The sequence below is a fragment of the Cebus imitator genome, unplaced genomic scaffold (assembly GCF_001604975.1).
Source record: "Cebus imitator isolate Cc_AM_T3 unplaced genomic scaffold, Cebus_imitator-1.0 Scaffold141, whole genome shotgun sequence".
NCBI classification, from domain to species: Eukaryota; Metazoa; Chordata; class Mammalia; order Primates; family Cebidae; genus Cebus; species Cebus imitator.
The window spans coordinates 2,188,209-2,208,758 of record NW_016107456.1 but is presented as its reverse complement, the minus strand read 5'-3'; the positions used below and the strand labels follow the sequence as shown (position 1 = coordinate 2,208,758).

At 35.3% G+C, this 20,550-nt stretch overlaps 1 long non-coding RNA gene across 1 annotated transcript in view; it reads left to right on the top strand.

The window, feature by feature from the left end:
- LOC119473236 overlaps positions 1 to 20,550 on the top strand; it is a 28,908-nt gene that overhangs the window by 2,405 nt on the left and 5,953 nt on the right. The window contains exon 2 of the long non-coding RNA XR_005202436.1: positions 10,149 to 10,234. This is a non-coding gene — a long non-coding RNA (uncharacterized LOC119473236). The remainder of the gene's footprint in view (positions 1 to 10,148; positions 10,235 to 20,550) is intronic.

Sequence of the window (20,550 nt, the reverse complement as noted above, 5' to 3'; positions counted from 1 at the left end):
AAGAAGCAGCAGCAGCAGCAGCAGCAGCAGCAGCAGCAGTAGCAGTAGCAGCAGCAGCAGCAGCATGTGACTCCTTCACCAGCAACCAAAGCATACAGGTTCTCTCATCAAAATTGACTAGGAGGCCAGCATGAGCTATGGAGGCCGGCATGACCTAAGAGCAGTGTGGTGTGGTAGCCCACCTGAGAGCCACAGGGGACGAGGAACCCCCTCACCCCAGCCAAGGGAGGCATGAGTGAGTGCACTATGCGGCCAGGAAAACTGTTTTTCCCATGGAACTGTGCAACCCATAGATCAGAAGATCCCATTCCTGAACCCACACCACAGGAGCATAGTATACCAAGCCCAGAATGCACAGATTCTTACAGCCTCTCAGCTGGAATCTGCTTAAACCCACAGAACTCCTGGGGAGAGGGGCGACCAGCACTGGCTTGGCTGCCTGCTGTCTAAGTCCTTTGAGCTCCTTGGGGGAGGGACAGCAGCCAGCACTGGGACTTTCAACTGCCTAACACCTAAGCTCTTTGGGTAGGGGAAGGGCAGCTCCCATTTCTATAGCTCCAGGCTGCACTTTTCCCTTGCTAGAGCCAGGGAGACTGGAAGGCTTGGTCCCAAGACTTGTCCCCATAGCCCAACACAATGGCTGTGGCAGTCTGCAGCCAGAGTGTGTCTTCAGGCCTAACTCTGACCCATCCTTCCTCAGTCCGCCGGGCTTCCCTGCAGGATCTCCAATAACTCCAGTCAGAGGCTCAGGGACAAAACTGGGATCTCCCGGGGCCCAAGTCCCTAGAGGGAGGAGTGGCCACAGTCTCTGCAGACCAGCAGACTTAGCCTCTCTTTCTGGTAGTTCTGAGGAATCTGGGCAGCCCAGATGAATGGGTTTCCCCACAGTGAAACACACCCTCTCCACCAAGGGACAAAGTGCTTCATTAAACAGGTCCTGCTCCACATGCCACCCAAATGGGTGAGACCCTCCAACAGGGGTTGTGAGACGCACTATACAGGAGCAATACTACTGGCATCAGTTTGGTGCCTCTCCAGGTTAGAGGTCCCAGAAGAAGAAGCAGGCAGCCATTTTTGCTGCTCTCCAGCCTCTTTGTGTGACATTTCCAGGCACAGGAGCGAATCAGATGAGTAGAGCCTGAAGTGAACCCCAAGCAAACTGCAGCAGCCTCACAGAAGAGGGACCTGACTACTGAAAGAAAAACAAGCAAAAAGTGACAACAACAGCATCAACAACAACAACAAAAGATGACCCCGCCCCAAAAAAAGCCCATCCAAGGGTCATCAGCCTCAAAGACTGAAACTAGACAAACTCACAAAGATGAGAAAGAATCAGTGAAAAAATACTGAAAACCCGAAAGGTCAGAGTGCCTCTTCTCTTCCAAATGATTGCAATGTCTCTTCATCAAAGGTGCAGAACTGGACAGAGGAACAGACAGACAAACTGACAGAAGTAGGCTTCAGAGGATAGGTAATAAAAAACTACAATGAGCTAAAGGAACATGCTCTAACCCAATGCAAAGAAGCGAAGAACCTTGATAAAAGCTTAGAGGAATTGCTAACTAGAATAACCAGTTTAGAGAGGAACATAAACAACCCGATGGAGCTGAAAAACACAGCACGAGAACTTCATGAATCATACACAAGTATCAACAGCCAAATCGACCAAACAGAAGAAAGGATATGAGAGTTTGACAACCACCTTACTGAAATAAGACATGCAGACAGGAATAGAGAAAAAAAAAGAATGAACGAAGCCTCCAAGAAATATGGGACTTCATAAAAAGACCAAACCTACGATTGATTGGAGTACCTGAAGGAGATGGGGAGAATGGAAACAAGCTGGAAAACACACTTCAGGGTATTATCCAGGAGAACTGCACCAACCTAGCAAGACAGGCCAGCATGCAAATTCAGGAAACATTTAACATAGGAGCACCCAGATTCATAAGACAAGTACTTAGAGACCTACAAAGAGGCTGGATGTGGTGGCTCATGTCTGTAATCAAGTACTTTGGGAGGCTGAGGAGCATGGATAGCCTGAGGTAAGGAGTTCAAGACCAGCCTAGCACACATGGTGAAAACCCATATCTACTAAAAATACAAAAAAATTAGCCAGGTGTGGGGGCACGCACCTGTAATCCCAGCTACTTGGGAGGCTTGGGCAGGAGAATTGCTTGAACCCAGGAGGTGGAGATTGCAGTGAGCCAGGACTGGGCCCCTGCATTCCAGCCTGGGCAACAGTGAGAGTTGGTCTCAAAAGAGAGAGAGAGAGAGATAGAGAGACCTACAAAGAGACTTAGACTCCCACACAATAATAGTGGGAAGCTTTAACACGCCACTGTCAGTATTAGACAGATCAATGAGACAGAAAGTTAACAAAGATATTCAGGACTCAAACTCAGCCCTGGATCAAGTGGACCTAGTAGATGTCTACAGAACTCTCTACCCCAAATAAACAGAATATACATTCTTCTCAGTGCCACATGGCACTGATTCTAAAATCAACCACATAATTGGAAGTAAAACACTCCTCAGCAAATGGAAAAAAGCTGAAATAATAATAGTCTCTCAGACCACAGTGCAATCAAATTAGAACTCAGGATTAAGAAACTCACTTAAAACCACACTATTTTATGGAAATTGAACAAGCTACTCCTAAATGACTCCTAGGTAAATAATGAAATTAAGGCAGAAATCAAGAAGTTCTTTGAAATGAATGAGAACAAAGAGACAATGTACCAGAATCTCTAGGACACAGCTAAAATAGTGTTAAGAGGGAAATTTATAGCATTAAATGCCTACATCAGAAAGCTGGAAAGATATGAAATCAACACCTAAACATCACAATTAAAAGAGGTAGAGAGGCAAGAAAAAACTAATCCAAAGGCTAGCAGAAGGTAAGAAATCACTAAGTTCAGAGAAGAATTGGAAATAAAGACACATACACACACACACACACACACACACAAACCTCCAAAAAAATCAACAAATTCAGGAGGCAGTTTTTTTGAAAAAAAAAATAATAATAAAATAGATAAAATAGATAGACCACTAGCTAGACTAATAAGGAAGAAGAGAGAGAGGAATGAAATAGACACAATAAAAATTGATAAAGGGGCTATCACCACTGACCCTACAGACATACAAACTACCATCAGAGAATACTTGTAAACACCACTTTGCAAATAAAGTAGAAAGCCTACAAGAAATGGATAAATTCCTGGATCCATACACCCTACCAAGACTAAACAAGTAAGAAGATGAATCCCTGAATAGGTCAATAACAAGCTCTGAAACTGAGGCAGTAATTAATAGCCTTCCAACCAAAAAAAGCCCAGGACTAGACAGATTCACAGCTGAATTCTACCAGAAATACAAATAGGAGCTGGTACCATTCCTTCTAAAATTATTCCAAACAACTGAAAAGGAGGGATTCCTCCCTAATTCATTTTATGAATTGAATCTAGCATCATTCTGACACCAAAACCAGGAAAAGACACCCATAAAAAAGAAAATTTCAGGCCAATATCCCTGATAAACATCGATGCAAAAATACTCAGTAAAATACTGGCAAACAAAATCCAGCAGCACATTAAAATACTTAGCCACCACGATCAAGTATGCTTCATTCCTAGGATGCAAGGCTGGTTCAACATACGGAAATCAATAAACATAATCCATCACATAATCAGAACAAAAGACAAAAGCCACATGATTATCTCAATAGGTGTAGAAATGCCTTCGATAAAAATTCAACATCCCTTCATGTTAAAAAGTCTCAATAAACTAGGTATTGATGGAACGTATCTTAAAATAATAAGAGCCATTTATGACAAGCCTACAACCAAAATCATATTGAATGAGAAAAAGGTAGAAACATTTCCTTTAAAAACCAGTACGAGACAAGGATGTTCTCTCTCACCACTCCTACTCAACACTGTATTGGAAATTCTGGCCAGGGAAATCAGGCAAGAGAAAGAAATAAAAGGTATTCAAATAGGAAGAGAGGAAGTCAAGTTGTCTCTGTCTGCAGATGACATGATTTTAGATTTAGAAAACCCCATTATCTGAGCCCAAAAACTTTTTGAACTGATAAGTAACTTCAGCAAAGTCTCAGGACACAAAATTGGTGTGGAAAAATCGCAAGCATTCATTTACTCCAACAATAGGCAAGCAGAGAGCCAAATCATGAATGAACTCCCATTCACAATCACTGCAAAGAGGATAAAATACCTAGGAATACAGCTAACAAGGGATGTGAAAGACCTCTTCAAGGAGAACAACAAACCACTGCTTAAGGAAATAAGAGAGGACACAAATAGATAGAAAAACATTGCAGCCTCATGGATAGGAAAATCAGTATTATGAAAATGGTCATATTGCCCAAAGTAATTTTTAGATTCAATGCTGTTCCCATCAAGCATTGAAGCATTGACAGTCTTCACAGAATTAGAAAAAGCTATTTTAAATCTCATATGGAATCAAAAGACACTGTATAGCCAAGACAATCCTCAGCAAAAAGAACAAAGCTGGAGGCATCACACTACCTGATTTGAAACTATACTACAAGGCTACAGGAACCAAAAACATCATGGTACTGGTACCAAAACAGACATATAGACCAATGCAGCAGAACAGAGACCTCGGAAATAACACCACACATCTATAAACATCTGATCTTTGACAAACCTGACAAAAACAAGCAATCGGGAAAGGATCTCATATTCAGTAAATGGTACTGGGAAAACTGGCTAGCCATATGCAGAAAACTGAAACTGGACTGCTTCCTTACACCTTATAAAAAATTATCTCAAGATGAATTAAAGACTTTATATTTGTAAAACCTAAAGCCATAAAATCCCTAGAGGAAAACCTAGGCAATACCATTCAGGACATAGGCATGGGCAAAGAGTTCATGACAAAAATGCCAAAACCAATTGCAGCAAAAGCCAATTGACAAATTGGATCTAATTAAACTAAAGAGCTTCTGCACAGCAAAAGAAACTATCATCAGAATGAACAGGCAAAGTACAGAATGGGAGAAAATTTTTCAATCTACCCATCTGACAAAGATCTAATATCCATCTGACAAAGAAACTTAAACATACTTTCAGGAAAAAAACAACCCCATCAAAAAGTGGGCAAAGGATATAAACAGGCACTTCTGGAAAGAAGAAATTTACATGGCCAACAAACATGAAAAAAAGCTCAGCATCACTCATCATCAGAGAAATGCAAATCAAAACCACGATGAAATACTATCTCATACCAGTCAGAATGGTGATTATTAAAAAGTCAGGACACAATAGATGCTGGAGAATCTTTGGAGTAATAGAAGTGCTTTACATTGTTGGTGGGAATGTAAATTAGTTCAACCACTGTGGAAGACAGTATAGCAGTTCTTCAAGGATCTAGAACCAGAAATACCATTTGACCCAGCAATCCCATTACTGGGTATATAACCAAAGGATTATAAATCATTCTACTATAAAGACACATGCACATGTATGTTTACTGCAGCACTATTTACAATAGGAAAGCCATGAACCCAACCCAAATGCCATGAATGATAGACTGGATAAAGGAAATGTACATATACACCATGGAATACTATGCATCCATAAGAAGGAATGAGATCATGTCCTTTGAAGGGACAGGGATGAAGCAAGAAAACATCATCCTCAGCAAACTAACACAGGAACAGAAAACCAAATATTACATGCTCTCACTCATAAGTGGGAGTAGAACATTGAGAATATATGGACACAGAGAGGGGAATAATGCACACCAGGGCCTGTTGCAGGGTTGGGGGGTGAGGGGAGGGAACTTAGAGGATGGGTCAGTTGGTGCAGCAAACCACCATGGCACACGCATGCCTATGTAACAAACTTGCACTCTCTGCACATATATCCCATTGTTTTTATTAGAAGAAATAAGTAAAAATAAAATATAATGAATGTAAAAAAAGTAGATTATTAACTCCTTTATTTCTTTTATTGTTAGATTCATGCTATTTCTTCTTTATTCATATACATATATATCCACTAACAAACCATCCAAAAAGGAAATTAAGAAAATAATCTTAGCTGGGCATAGTGGCTCATGCCTATAATCTCCGCACTTTAGGAGGTGGAGGTGGAGGTGGATACAGCAGAATCCCTTGAGCTCAGAAATTTGAAGCCAGTCTGGGCACCATAGTGAAACCTTATCTCTATTAATAAAGAAAACTTAACCGAGTGTGGTGGTGCTCCTGTAGTCCCAGCTACTTAGGAGGCCAAAGTGATAGAATTACTTGAACCTGGGATGTCAAGGCTGCAGTAAGCCATGATCATGGCACTGCACTCCAGGCTGAGCAACCTTGCTTTTTTAAAACATAATTTCATTTTAATATCATAAAATAAAATATCTAGGAATGAAATTAACCAATGAAGTAGAGGTTTATATACTGAAAACTATAAAACACTAATAAAAAAATTAAAGCTAGAAAGTCATCTCATGTTCATAGATTGGAAGAACTAATATTGGTATAATGTCCATAATACCCAATGTGATCTACAGATTGAATTCAGTGTCTCTCAAAATCCCAATGGCATTTTTTACAGAAACTGAAATAACAATTCTAGAATTAATACCGAAACACAAAAGATCCTGAACAGCCAAGGTAACCTAAACATGATAAGTAAAACTAGAGGCATCATACTTCTTGATTTCAAAATGATATAAAATTTAAAATATATTTCAAAGCTATAGTAATCAAAACAAAATGGTACTGGCATAAAAACAGACATATAAACCAATAAGCAGAACAGAAATCTCAGAAACACACACACATACACATTTAAGGTTATAAGGTTAAAATAAAATCATACCCTTATCTTACACCATACACAAAAATTAACTCTAATATGTAAAACTCTATATGTAAAACCCAAAACCATAAAATTTATAGAAGAAAACATAGTGAAAAATCTTCTTGACATTGTTCTTGGCAATGATTTCTAAAGGCAACTAAAAAAAAACTAGACAATTGTGACTATATTAAACCTAAGGTTTGTGCATGGCAAAGGAAACCACCAACAAAATGAAAAGGCAATCTGTGGCATGTAAGAAGTATTTGCAAACCATATATCTGATTAAGGGTGAATATCAAAAATAGAAAACTCCTACAACGAAATAACAAATTATAATAATTACCCTATGAAAAAAATAGGGAAGAGACCTGAATAAGCATTATTCCAAAAGAGTAATGGCACAGATATATATGAAAAAGTGCTCAACATCACTCGTCATCAGAGAAATGCAAATTAAAGCCACAATGACATATCACCTCACACCAGTTAACATGGCTATGATAAAATAAATAAATAAATAAATATTGGTGAGAATGTGGAGAAAAGGGAACCCTCATATACTGTTGGTGGAAATGTAAACTGGTATAGTCTCTATGGAAAGTAGTATGAAAGTTCCTCAAAAAATGAAAAATAAAACTACCATATGATTTGGCAATCCTACTTCTGAGTATATATTCAAAAGTATTAAACTCGAGATCCTAAAGAAATGTTTGCAACCCCATGTTCATTGCAGTATTATTCATAATAACCAAGACATGAAAGTAACCTAAATTTCCATCAGTGAATGAATGGATAAGGAAAATGTGATATGTATGTGTACACAATAGAATATTATTCAGCCTTAAAAATAAAAGGAAATCCTGTCATTTGCCAGAATGTAGATGAACTTGGAGGACAATATACTAAATGAAATAAACCAGACATAAGAGAACAAATACTACGTGATACCACTCAGATGAGGAATTTTCAATAGTCAAACTCAAAAGAGCCAAATAGTAGAATGGTGGTAGCTAAGGGCTGGGGGTGAGGGGAGATAACAAATGGGAGGTATTACTCAAAGAGTTCAAAACTTCAGTTGCAGAGATGACTAAGTCCTAGAAATCTAATGTACAGTATAGTGCCTATAGTTAATAATACTGTAGTTTATAATTAAAAATTTGCATATTATTCCATGGTATGTATATGCCACATTTTCCTTATCCAGTCTATTCTTGACGGGCATTTAGGTTGCTAAAAAAGGATGAGTTCATGTCCTTTTCAGGGACATGGATGAATCTGGAAATCATCATTCTCAGCAAACTGACACAAGAACAGAAGACCAAACAACCACATGTTCTCACTCATAAGTGGGTGTTGAACAATGAGAACATATGAAAACAGGGAGGCGAACATCACACACTGGGGTCTGTTGGGGGGTGGGGCCTAGGGGACCGATAGCAGGGAGTAGGGAGATTGGGGAGGGATAACATTAGGAGAAATGCCTAATGTAGATGACGGGGGGATGGAGGCAGCAAACCACCATGGCATGTATACCTATGTAACAATCCTGCACCATCTACACATGTACCCCAGAACTTAAAATTAAAAAAACTGCTAAGAAGATAGGTCTTATGGAAGTATTCTTATCACTAATAATAATAATAATAATAATAATATAGAGGGCAGGAGAAAAGTTATTTTCATGGTTTTATGTAAAAAGATTATGCATTTTAAAAATTTCCCCTTTAAAGTTTAAATCAGTACAAAGCTTCCCACACCTATATTTTAAAAACTAAAATGTGCAATTATTAATTATTTTTACTATATAAATGTAAATCCCAAGGTTTATCTTTTAAAATGAAACCAAAAGTTTATATTGCAAGTGTAATATCACATTAAATTGGACGTATTGTATATTAATCATCTGCTTACGTATTTAAGCAACATAAATTTATGTTATAGGTGTAATATTTTTATTTTAAAATTAGACTTAATAATTTATTATTTGACTAATTTACCACCATACTTAAAAACTTTGTTATGAAAGAAAAGTTACACATGATACTGGGAACTTTTGACCTTTATTTCCTGATTTTCAATTTATGGGAAGGGAGGAGAGGGCAGATATTTTGATACAGAGGAAAAAGTGATAAAGTATTTAAGATAATGGGAATAAAGATTGTTACAATATTCAGAATATAAGTAAAACTGTTAACAATATTTCACCTCTTTAAAAAATTAGTTTAAATAGGTTTTCTAAAATCCAAACAAACAGTACTTTATTATATTCTTTCAATTAAGTCAATCACCAATTTTTTGAAATTTGGGTTCTCTCAATACAGTTCTAGTTTCAACTTGAAAAAGATAAAAGACATAAGAAGGAAATAGGAAAGAGAATGAGCGGGGAGAGGAGAAAGGCAAATTAAGATATAACACTAAGCAGGAAAATTATGAATTCATAAAAAATTTAGGTTCTTTTAGTCTTTTCCTTCAAACTGACACATTTGATAACGTTCTTATTCTGCCCCCACTACCTCTCTACCCCATTTCAAGAAGACACAATGACATAAATACTAATAGGCCTGATTCACATCCTTAATGACTATCTGAAAAAGAGTTTGTCATGATGTAGGATATGAATCATGTTCGTTGGAAGACATTTCATATTTATGGTAACTGTGGCTTGCTTGCAAGAAATGGAAATGTTAATTACAGTCTTTTTACTTCATAAAAATAAATGTTTCAGAGTTTGTTTTTGTACTTTCAAATTATTTCCTAATGAATTACACTGTCTATAAATGTGTACTCAAATGCAAAGTTACTGTAATAGATATGTATTATTGTCATTATAAATTAATGTTCCAAGCTAAATGGAAAAATATCAGTGTTCCTGGAACAATATCAGTCTGTCATAATTGAACACATATATAATATTTGTAGTGTGGAACACTTATTAATTAATGATATACAAATGACTAAATTTCTCCTGTAACTGTGAAATATGATCTTCAGTAATCACACAGACAATTTAAAATTATACTTTGTCTTTTAGTATCTTGAACACGCATGTCTTTCTATTCAATACATTTCATTGTGTGAACACTAGTTGGTTTAGTCATCTCACTCACTGTTTGCCAGGGGGTGGATGTGAGACACTTTTGTGGTTGTTCTTAATATTTTGGAACTTCATTATTGCTTATTTAAAAAAGAGCTTCCTACGTGCTCAATAACATGTACATTTGAATGGCATCAAATAAAATTAGAATAAGTTAAAAGGAGCACACCAGAGCATACTTATTTTTTGTTTGTTTAAAGGACATCGTATTTGAGGAAACATATAGAAAGAAGAGAAGTCTCTGAAACCTGAACAACAGGTTGGAAAGACTCAAAGCTGTACTAAGGTAATCCACTAGTGCTCTCTTAGCAATCTCTGATTTTCCAATTTTTAATCCTGTATTTCTTTTCTTTTTTTCCAATTAAATTTTATTGTGTATATTTAAGGTATACTTAAAAGACACAAATAGACAGTAAAAAGGGTACTATAGTGAAACAAATTCATATATATGTCATCTCACGTAAGTACCCACAGTTTTTTTGTTTTGTTTTTGTGGCGAGAGCAGCTAGAATCTACTAATTTAACATGAATCCCAAATACAATAAAATGCGATTCCTTACAGTCCTCATGTTGTACCTTAGATCTCTGGACTTGCTCATTCTACCTTTTGTCCTTTAATTATTGAATTGTGATCCTTGAAGTCTGATTATTTTACTTCATAAAAATTATTTTATAAAATAATCCTTGAGTCAATTCCTCAACCATGGGAAAAATAATAGTAGGTCTTTGGATTGTTTCACTTTGCTAAGGCTAAACTAAGCTGAATAGTAGGAATTGCAGGGTTAAAAGAGCCTCAAACGTTAATCTTAAATAAGTCCCTAGCTCAGATTACCATCTCAGGCTGGTGAGCCATCCTCCCTACCATTCAATAATCAATCTGACAATTTTGAGGACAAGGATGCAGCATCATGGGAGACAACAAAAATACTCAAAACATTCCTAGAGACTTGAAAATGAAACTAATTAGAGTCATATTATAAAGAAATTGAAAGGGTGTAAGAAACAAATGGGTAAATGAAAAGTGTTATTTGCTGCTAATAAGAATTTACATGACTCTTCTCAGCTGTTCACTGCCTCACATTTTAGAATCATTACTAAAAATTTCTTTCCTCAAATCCCGCTATCAACATTGAAAAAAAAATCAAGAAACTGTGAGGATATAAAATATATCAGATAACACACTTGCAGTTTATTTATTTATAGAAATTATTAGTAGTTTGAGGTAGAGTCTCCCCCTGTCACCCAGGCTGGAGTGCAGTGGCAAGATCTCTGATAATTGCATCCTCCACCTCCTAGGTTGAATCAATTCTCCTGCCTTAGTCTCTTGAGTAGCTAGTGGCATGAGCCACCACACCTGGCTAATTTTTGTATTTTTAGTAGAAATGGGGTTTTGCCATGTTGACCAGGTCGGTCTCAAATCCCTGGGCTCAGACAATTGCAATTCAGAGAAGACTTTTCTGCCTTTTAATAAAGTAATATTAAAATATTCAAAAGTGTTTATTTATTGGTAGACATCTTTAGGAAATCATGATAACATTGCTATGTGCCAGGTATGATGATGGCAAGTCAATTAATCTTTTTCTTCTCCATTGATAAACTGAATATTATAATAGGAGCAACCTCATAAATGTGTTATATAAATTAAATGTATGAATGCATGCAATGCCCTTTAAAAACAACTTGGGAGCAAAGTAAGAACTCAAAAATGGTAGAGATTTTTATTATAATTAAACAATATTTGTTAGGAGAAACAAGAGGATTTAAATAAATATAGGACAATAAACACTGGGGACTATAAGTGGGGGGGGTAGGGAGGGAAAGGCTTGAAAAGCTAACTATTTGGGTACTATGCTCACTACCTGGGTAATGGGATTAATCCCACCACAACCCCAGCATCATGCAATATACCCATGTAACAAACCAGCACATGTACCCCCTGAATCTAAAATAAAAGTTGAAATTATTAAAAAGTGAATAAATAGGCCGGGCCTGGTGGTTCACGTCTGTAATCCCAGCACTTTGGGAGGCCAAGGCGGGTGGATCACCTGAGGTCAGGAGTTCAAGATCAGCCTGGCCACCATGGCGAAACTCCATCTGTACTAAAAATACAAAAAATTAGCCGGGTGTGATGGCATCCCTGTAATCCCAGCTACTCAGGAGGCTGAGGCAGGAGAATTGCTTGAACTCGGGTGGTGGAGGTTGCAGTGAGCCGAGATTGTGCCATTGCACTCACGCCTGGGCAACAAGAGCGAAACTCCATCTCAAGAGAGAAAAAAAAGAAAATGAAAAAAATGAATGAATGAATAACAAACAAACAAACAAACAAACAAATAAGTATATAAATAAAGGGAAAGCGCTCTGGGCATTCAAAGGAGGAAGAGATTCTTTCTTCCAAACGTCACCATAATGCCTCCCTCCTTCCTCCCATTACTATCTCAGAAGTTAGATTACTTGTTAAAGAGTTTGAGTTTATAGCACCCAGACCTTTAGTTCCTTAGGTCCACTACATAAAGAAGCCTTAAGCAAGCTAATTGATCTCTTCAAGAACTGACTTCTTACTGCAATATATATAAAATGTTTGGTACATAATTACTAATTCATGCATATTGATTTCTCATTAAAAGTCTCATTTTAATAGAATATGACATTGATTGAATGCTGTTTTGGGGTGTTAGAAGAAAAGAAGGCATTAAAAATCAGAAAGAATTTGCTCAGATGAAAATAATTCAGCTGAATTTATTAAAAGATAGAGTAAATTGGAGAAAATAATAAGGATTATTCAAAACGTATTAGTCATGTTAGTGACCTAAAAATATTAGTACTGTATGTATAATCTATGGCAAGAAAAATGTCAAACTTTGGGGTCTTGAATGTTTTCAATGATCATTCTGATTTTCATTTTTATATTATTTCGATATGTATGTATGACCTTTTGTGAAAATGAAAAGAAAATGCATCCTGCTCCCACAGGGATTGGGAATTATGATTATTTTTCTGTTTGTGATCATTAAGAATGGAAATGACTATTTCAGACTAGGAAAAGCAACTAAGTTCATGATGATGACTATATAGTATAGTATTATCTATAACTATCTATCTATATCTATCTATCTAGTATATGTATATATATGGCTTATATATCTATATGGTTTATATATATGATTTATATATCTATATGGTTTATATATACCTAGTGTGTGTGTGTGTATATATACGTATATATATATATATAAAACCCCCATACACATTGACTTTTAGTAAAATACTTTCATTGGTGAGAAATTTAAGAGAAGTAAGCTTTTGAAAATTTAGTGACAACACACTAAAATGAAAAAAAATTGACAACAGAAAAGCTCAAGGAAATAATAAAAATATATTACTAAAATATTTATAGTATAATATACATTATTTTATGTGTTTAAGTACTTTATATTACATATTTTATATTATAAATAATATATTTATGTGTATGATTTTATATATGATTATATATAAAATATGTAAATAATTATATATAAATATACATTCATGTTTTATACCATTATATTTACATATTTATTTCCATGTCCTTCATATAGTTGATTTATATTTATGTATTTTATGTTTATTTTATTATTTGTTCTTCCATTACATTTGCTTTTCTTTTTTCCTTTCTTTTTTTTTTTTTGGCAGAAAGTGTATTTATTTAGGTAGAGAAAGAGGAAAAAAAGGAGAAGAGAGGAAACTTCCACAAAGAGTGGGAAGGGGACTCCAGAGGGGAATCCAGAGAAGGAAACTCCCTTCACACTGAGTGAGAGAATCCAGAAAGATGGAACCCAGAAGAGGAAAGACAGCTTCCACTCTGGGTGGAAGAGAATTGAAAGAGAAAGAGATGGAGTTTAGGAGGGGAAGACAGGCTTCCAGGAGAGAGTGTTCGTGCAAGGGGTCTTTGTTTTTTTTTTTAAGTCTCCGTAAACACTCTTAACCTTTCAGATCGTTGTTATGTTATCTCAAACTCATGGAATTCTAGTCTATGAACTGATTAAGCTTATTGACTCAAGCGCCAGATTGTCTAGGTTCTAATTCCATGTCTGCCATTTACAGCTTGTGTGATCTTGAACAAGTTATGTAACATCTCTGCACCTCAGTTTCACATTCAAAAACTGGGATAACAATAACACTTAGCTCATTGAGTTGCTGTAAGGATTAAAATAGTTTTTAAGTAAGAGTCGAGGACCTGAAAGGATCTGTGGTATGGAGAGTCTGCTATCATCACTAAGTTTTTAGCTCCTGTAGGCTGGGTTCGTTCTTTTGCTTGCCTGTTCACGATATCTGGAGATAACTGTCTTCTTTCTCTACCAAAGCTATTTATTAAACATGTAACACTTTATATAGAATTGCTAGGTGTTTGCAGTTGAAGGGTTTCACATTAGCCAAGCTTGGCATCTTGCTGAATGTGGAATCCATTCAGGATAGTATTTCTTATATCTACATTTGGACAGAACTTCTACCAAAGGTAAAAGTTTATGTTAGTTTAACTTATTTTCTTTTACTGTGTGGACCTTTTACTATAGGCCCACACAGTTAAAGAAAATAAGTTAAATTAAAGTAATTGAGGCAATTCCTTTTGTATTTTCCAGAATTATGCAAGTGGTTCTTCCAATTCAAAGAAATCAAGAATTTTATGAAAATAATATCTGCCTTGGATATTTTCTTATGGAAACAAACAAAATTACCCAACATTTTATATATATATATATATATATAATTTTATTTATATATATATATATATAAAATGTTGGGTAATTAATATATATATATTAATTTTAGGGTCGGAAAACACCTTCAAGTTGATTTGTTTCTCTTGGGGTTTTGTTTTTTAATTTGCAAGAAAACATTTGGCTACTGTTTTGTTTTGTTTTTTTAAATATGCCTTTACAGACTTAGAGGCCATTCATTCTATGGATTGTTAAAACACCCTTCAACCTGCCTATAATAGATCATTTTATTTAAAAAATTATAAATATATATATATGTATACACATATAAAATTATATATATATATATATATACATATATATATATATAATGTTGGGAAATTTTATGTTTGTTTCCATAAGAAAATATATATGTATATTTATTTTTTTGTTTTTTATTAAAACAAAAATATATATATATTTATTTTTTTGTTTTTTATTAAAACAAAAATATATATATATATATATATTTGTTGTTGTTGTTGTTTTATTTTTGAGACAGAGTCTCACTCTGTCGCTCAGGCTGGAGTATAGTGGAGTGATCTTGACTCACTGCAACCTCCACCTCCGGGGTTCAAGCAGTTCTCTGACTCAGTCTCTGGAGTAGCTGGAATTAAAGGCGTCTGCCACCACACCCGGCTATTTTTCTTTTTTTCTTGTATTTTTAGTAGAGACAGGGTTTCACCATCTTGGCCAGGCTGGTCTTGAACTCCTGACCTCGTGATCCACCCTCCTCAGCCTCCCAAAGTGCTGGTATTACAGGCATGAGCCACCATGACCGGCCTATGAAGTATATATTTTTTTAATTATTTCATCTCTCTCATTCTGTATTTATTCTTATACTCAAGAAGGCTAGTTACTAGATTTTTCTCCAATTTATTTTTAGAGAAACAAATATTAAATTAAAATGAATATAAAACAGTTGCAATAGTAAAATAATTTAGCTGAGACTTTACAATAATTATTCTAAATGTCATACACATTTGGCAATAAGCTATCTGAATAAATTCCGAGACATTTTGTTGCCTTTTTTTTTTCTTTAAGAAAAATAAATAGTTTCATCACTTTCTGCCATTGCAAGAACTGTTGTGATTAATTTTCCTCATCAAACCTGGACAACTCTGGCAAGACAAACCATACAATTTAGGTGCTAAGGCATTTCTTAGCAATGAAGTTTCTCTTCTGAGACGAACTATAGAACAAAATCATGAGAATCTAACAAGAGAACACAAAATGAATAAAGACCAATCCTCTTTAAAAGCAAAAGTTTAATTTTTACGTGGTATAACTTTAAACTATTTAAATTAGTTTCAATATTTTAAAATTATATCCTAAAGAGATTATGAATGATTAATCAAGGTATTATATCTGTCATGTAATAGGAGCATCTTTTTCTCAAGTGAATATATGCCATTTATACAAATGTCAGTAAAAATTGGCCTAAAATTCTCGTGCATGAAATATTCTATTTTACGTGTGTATAAATATATATCATACTCTAATGTATCTATCATATATATGTATGTTACTCTATATATGAGATATATATGTGTGTGTATGTGTGTGTATACATACATATATGTGTGTACATATGTGTGTATATGTGTGTGTATATATGTGTGTTTATATATATATACGTGTTTTATATATATATATACATATATATATATATAACACGTATATATATATTCTGGCTTAATTCAAATTTGTACTGTTGTATCCTGCAGTTTATCATCTGTCTGCAAATGATCCCCAATGTCGCCATATTTAATGGAACTATTACACTGCATTTATTCTTAGGAATAACACCAGTTAATTTATAATGTATAGAATAACAGTGGTATCCAATAAAGATATTATGCTGACAAGATTACATTTAAAGTGTTAATGTGGGTGGTCAGAAAGTGCATGCTCTCTTCCAAATTCACATCAAAAGTGGAGTCAGAATCTTCATTACAATTCACCCTGACGGACTGCTGAGAGCTTTCAAGGCCCACACTCCCCTTACCCTTCTGCCCACATTTGAAAGCCAGTAAGAAATCTAGGTGCTCCTTTCCTCCTTTAGAATGCCAGAAAGTTCAAATCTTTCAAGACCCTGCCAGCCTGAAGGAACCTGCACTCCAACCCCACCTTTTAATCTCATTAAAAATCAAGGGACTATGCTTTTCCTGTTCTTTCAAGCCATTGTTGGACGGGACTGAAAATTTTTCTGCCCTCCTCATAAAACCTCATTAATAAAAACCTCAGTAATAATATTCTCCTGGCTTAGTTCAAATTCATTGTGTTATATCCCGCAGTTTATTATCTGTTTGCAAATGATAATAATTTGCAAAGGAAATTATTTGCAAGTGTGGCATCATCTGCAAAAATTTGGGGTGGGGAGTCACTCAATATTATTAAAAGGACCACAGCAAGTAGATTAATTAGAGAGAGAAGAAAGGATTTTCAGGAGAAAAGGATGAATCTAGTTGTGGTGATAATGGTCCTGAAGCGATTTGGGTATTTATAATTGGTTATGTCACAAATACAGTGGGGGATTAGGAGTGATGTCTGGGCAGATGGCAGCTTGGATTCATCAGCACGCAGGTGGAATCAAGGGTCTGGAGAGGATGAGATCACCCAGGAGGTGAGAAGAAAAGAAGGTCAAGTCCATGGCATCAGCTGTAATCTAGTTCTCTATTATTCACTCCTCCCTTTTCTTTTTATTGTGGACTTTATTCTTGATAATTTATTCGTTCTTTTTTGTGCTTGACTTCAACAGAAATTGAAGTAACAGATTAATGTTAATCTTTATCTTTTAGGTCAATCCTTAAAAATCCTGATGTCCACATCATACACAGACAACTCAATTAAAAATTTCAGGTCTGGGGCCTACGCATTAGTAACTTTAAAATTTTCCTTATGTGAATCCAAAGTTCAGCAAAACCACTGCAGGTGAATTGAAATTAGTAGAAGTATAGGATATACCTTTAAAATTTTAAAAAGCAAGATTTTTAAAATTTTAAATGTATTTCATATCTTGTTTTGGAATGGATTTAAGATATTCTGTATGGCTAATTAAATTATAATGAGTTATATGATTAATTAAAATATAATTGCTGCCTTATCAATGAACTGACTTTTATCAAATTAAAATAGAAGGCCTTAGTATCTCCATTTTATAGTTAAGAAAATTGAGGCTGAGAGAGATCAAGTCACTTTCCAAATATACACAACTAGTGAGTGACACAGAGTAATTTAAAACAAAGTTTCACTGATTACTTCTATAAGTAACTTCACCTAACAGCATAGCTCAATGATTCACAGGTTAGGAATCTAGGATTTTGAATATTTTATTCATAAAGTACCCTGAAGTTCCCCATATTCAGTTTAACCTTTTCTCAAAATGTATGTAAGGTAATATTAAATTACAGCATTTCTAAATAAGGCATGGCTGAATAATTGTAATTTTCAATAATATAATTTTCAAAAAAAAAAAAACAAACTTTTTTTTTTTTTTTGAGACAGAGTCTCACTTTGTCACCAGGCTGGAGTGCAGTGGCGGGATCTCAGCTCACTGTAACTCTGCCTCCTGGGTTCACGTGATGCTCCTGTCTCAGCCTCCGGAGTAGCTGAGATTACAGGCGCCTGCTACCATGCCCGGGTAATTTTTTGTATTTTTAGTAGACACAAGGTTTCACCGTGTTAGCCAGGATGGTGTCTATATCCTGACCTCGTGATCTGCCCACATCGGCCTCCCAAAGTGCTGGGTGTTTGTGAAAAAGTGACCAATAGCCTAGGAATCTTATCATAAGGATAATTTTCCTTATTTTTAAGTAAAAATTCAAGTTTTTCTGCCAAACAGCCTTGGGCATTTAAACATATATTCTAATGTCTTCCCATATTCATATCTTCTATTTCTGAGAAACAATCATAGCTTTAGACAACTTAACGAATAATTTCTGACCTCTTATAACAACAGATTTGACCTTTTAGTTATTCTTCTCTCACTAGTAGGAAATCCCCAGAGTTTCGTTTTTATGAAACAGCTAAAAAACATCTAGTTCAACTGCCATCAACACATCATCTATTCAATTTTTGTTATTCAACTCCTGGGCCCTTAAATTCTCTAAATCTGAGAATCATGATTTCAGAAGGGAAGATCGAGCTCTTCCTGGAACATTTTCAGTGTAGGATTAGCTGCAGCAGTTTAGCATAATGTGATGATTCATGTGCTAGATTGAGTTTATAACTTTGTATCTTTATGAAAGTTTTACTTAGATTATAAAATCACTTGGAAAACACTAAAAGTATAATTCTGGAAAAGTACAATAACCACATATTTCAAATAAATTGGATTTTGGTTTAAAATAATGGTCAATTGGCTATTTCTGATTTTAGGAATGACTTAAATTGGGAGGCATATATTTCTTTAGACCATAGAATAAATGTGCTATAAATAAATTTTTCTCTCATAAAACGTTTATCAGTCCAGAGTTGAGTATGAAAGGCAAAAATGACACACTGAATATGTTTGAAATTGTATACATTAACAGAAAATTTTTCTTTAGCAGAAAGGTATGAGAGATAAATAAAAAATTGTAAAAAATAAGAGAAAATCTTTCTTGTAGTTTTCTTTCAAATGCAAATTTTTCCAATTTCTTCAGAATGTTTCAGAAATCTTTATCTACCCTCCTCTGAGATAGAAAAGCTAAGAATGTTAATTAGGTATAAGAAATTCAATACTAGAGGTTGTGCTGAGTGAAGAGTCATGTTAATGAATTTGGTGTTTACCAGTACAAAATCTTGGCTAGAGGGAATTATCTAGCTTTGTCTAAATAATGATTCCCTCTGTCTGCCACTGATTGGTCCAGGAGCCTAGAGCTAAGCCAATTGGTGCATAGCATCACCTGGACATGTGAATTGGTTTCAATGCTTCAAAGAATGTTGGAAGGAAACAAGTAGTAATGAAGCATCTGTTAAATGAATGAGTTGGGTACCTAGTTGATTCCAACATAAACAGGGATTTCTGGAAATAGTTTCTCATGCTTAATGAGTCTCTGCAAAAGCAATTGCAACCTTTCTTTCTATACCTTTTTTATATAGAAATGAGACCTAGAAATTTTTTAGCTATCGTCTACCAGCGTGTGAATGTTGTCAACACACAGAGAGGGCAGAGAAGAAAATCTAGAGAAATGGAGTTGAAGCCTTGACTAAATCATACTGAATGGGCAAAAACTGGAAGCATTCCCTTTGAAATCTGGCACTAGACAAGATACCCCCTCTCACCACTCCTATTCAATATAGTATTGGAAGTTCTAGCCAGAGCAATCAGGCAAGAAAAAGAAATAAAGGGTATTCAAATAGGAAAGGAGGAAGTCAAATTGTCTCTATTTGCAGACGACATGATAGTATATCTAGAAGACCCCATCATCTCAGCCCAAAATCTTCTTAAGATGATAAGCAACTTGAGCAAAGTCTCAGGATACAATACAATGTGCAAAAATCACAAGCATTCCTATACACCAATAACAGACTTAAAGAGAGCCACATCAAGAATGAACTGCCATTCACAATTTCTACAAAGAGAATAAAATACCTGGGAATACAACTAACAAAGGATGTAAAGGACCTCTTCAAGGAGAACTACAAACCACTGCTCAACGAAATAAGAGAAGACACAAACAGATGGAAGAATATCCCATGCTCATGGTTAGGAAGAATCAATATCGTGAAAATGGCCATAATGTCCAAAGTAATTTACAGATTCAATGCTATCCCCATCAAGACACCAATGACTTTCTTCACAGAACTAGAAAAAACCACCTTAAACTTCATATGGAACCAAAAAAGAGCCTGCATAGCCAAGTCAATTCTAAGCAAAAAA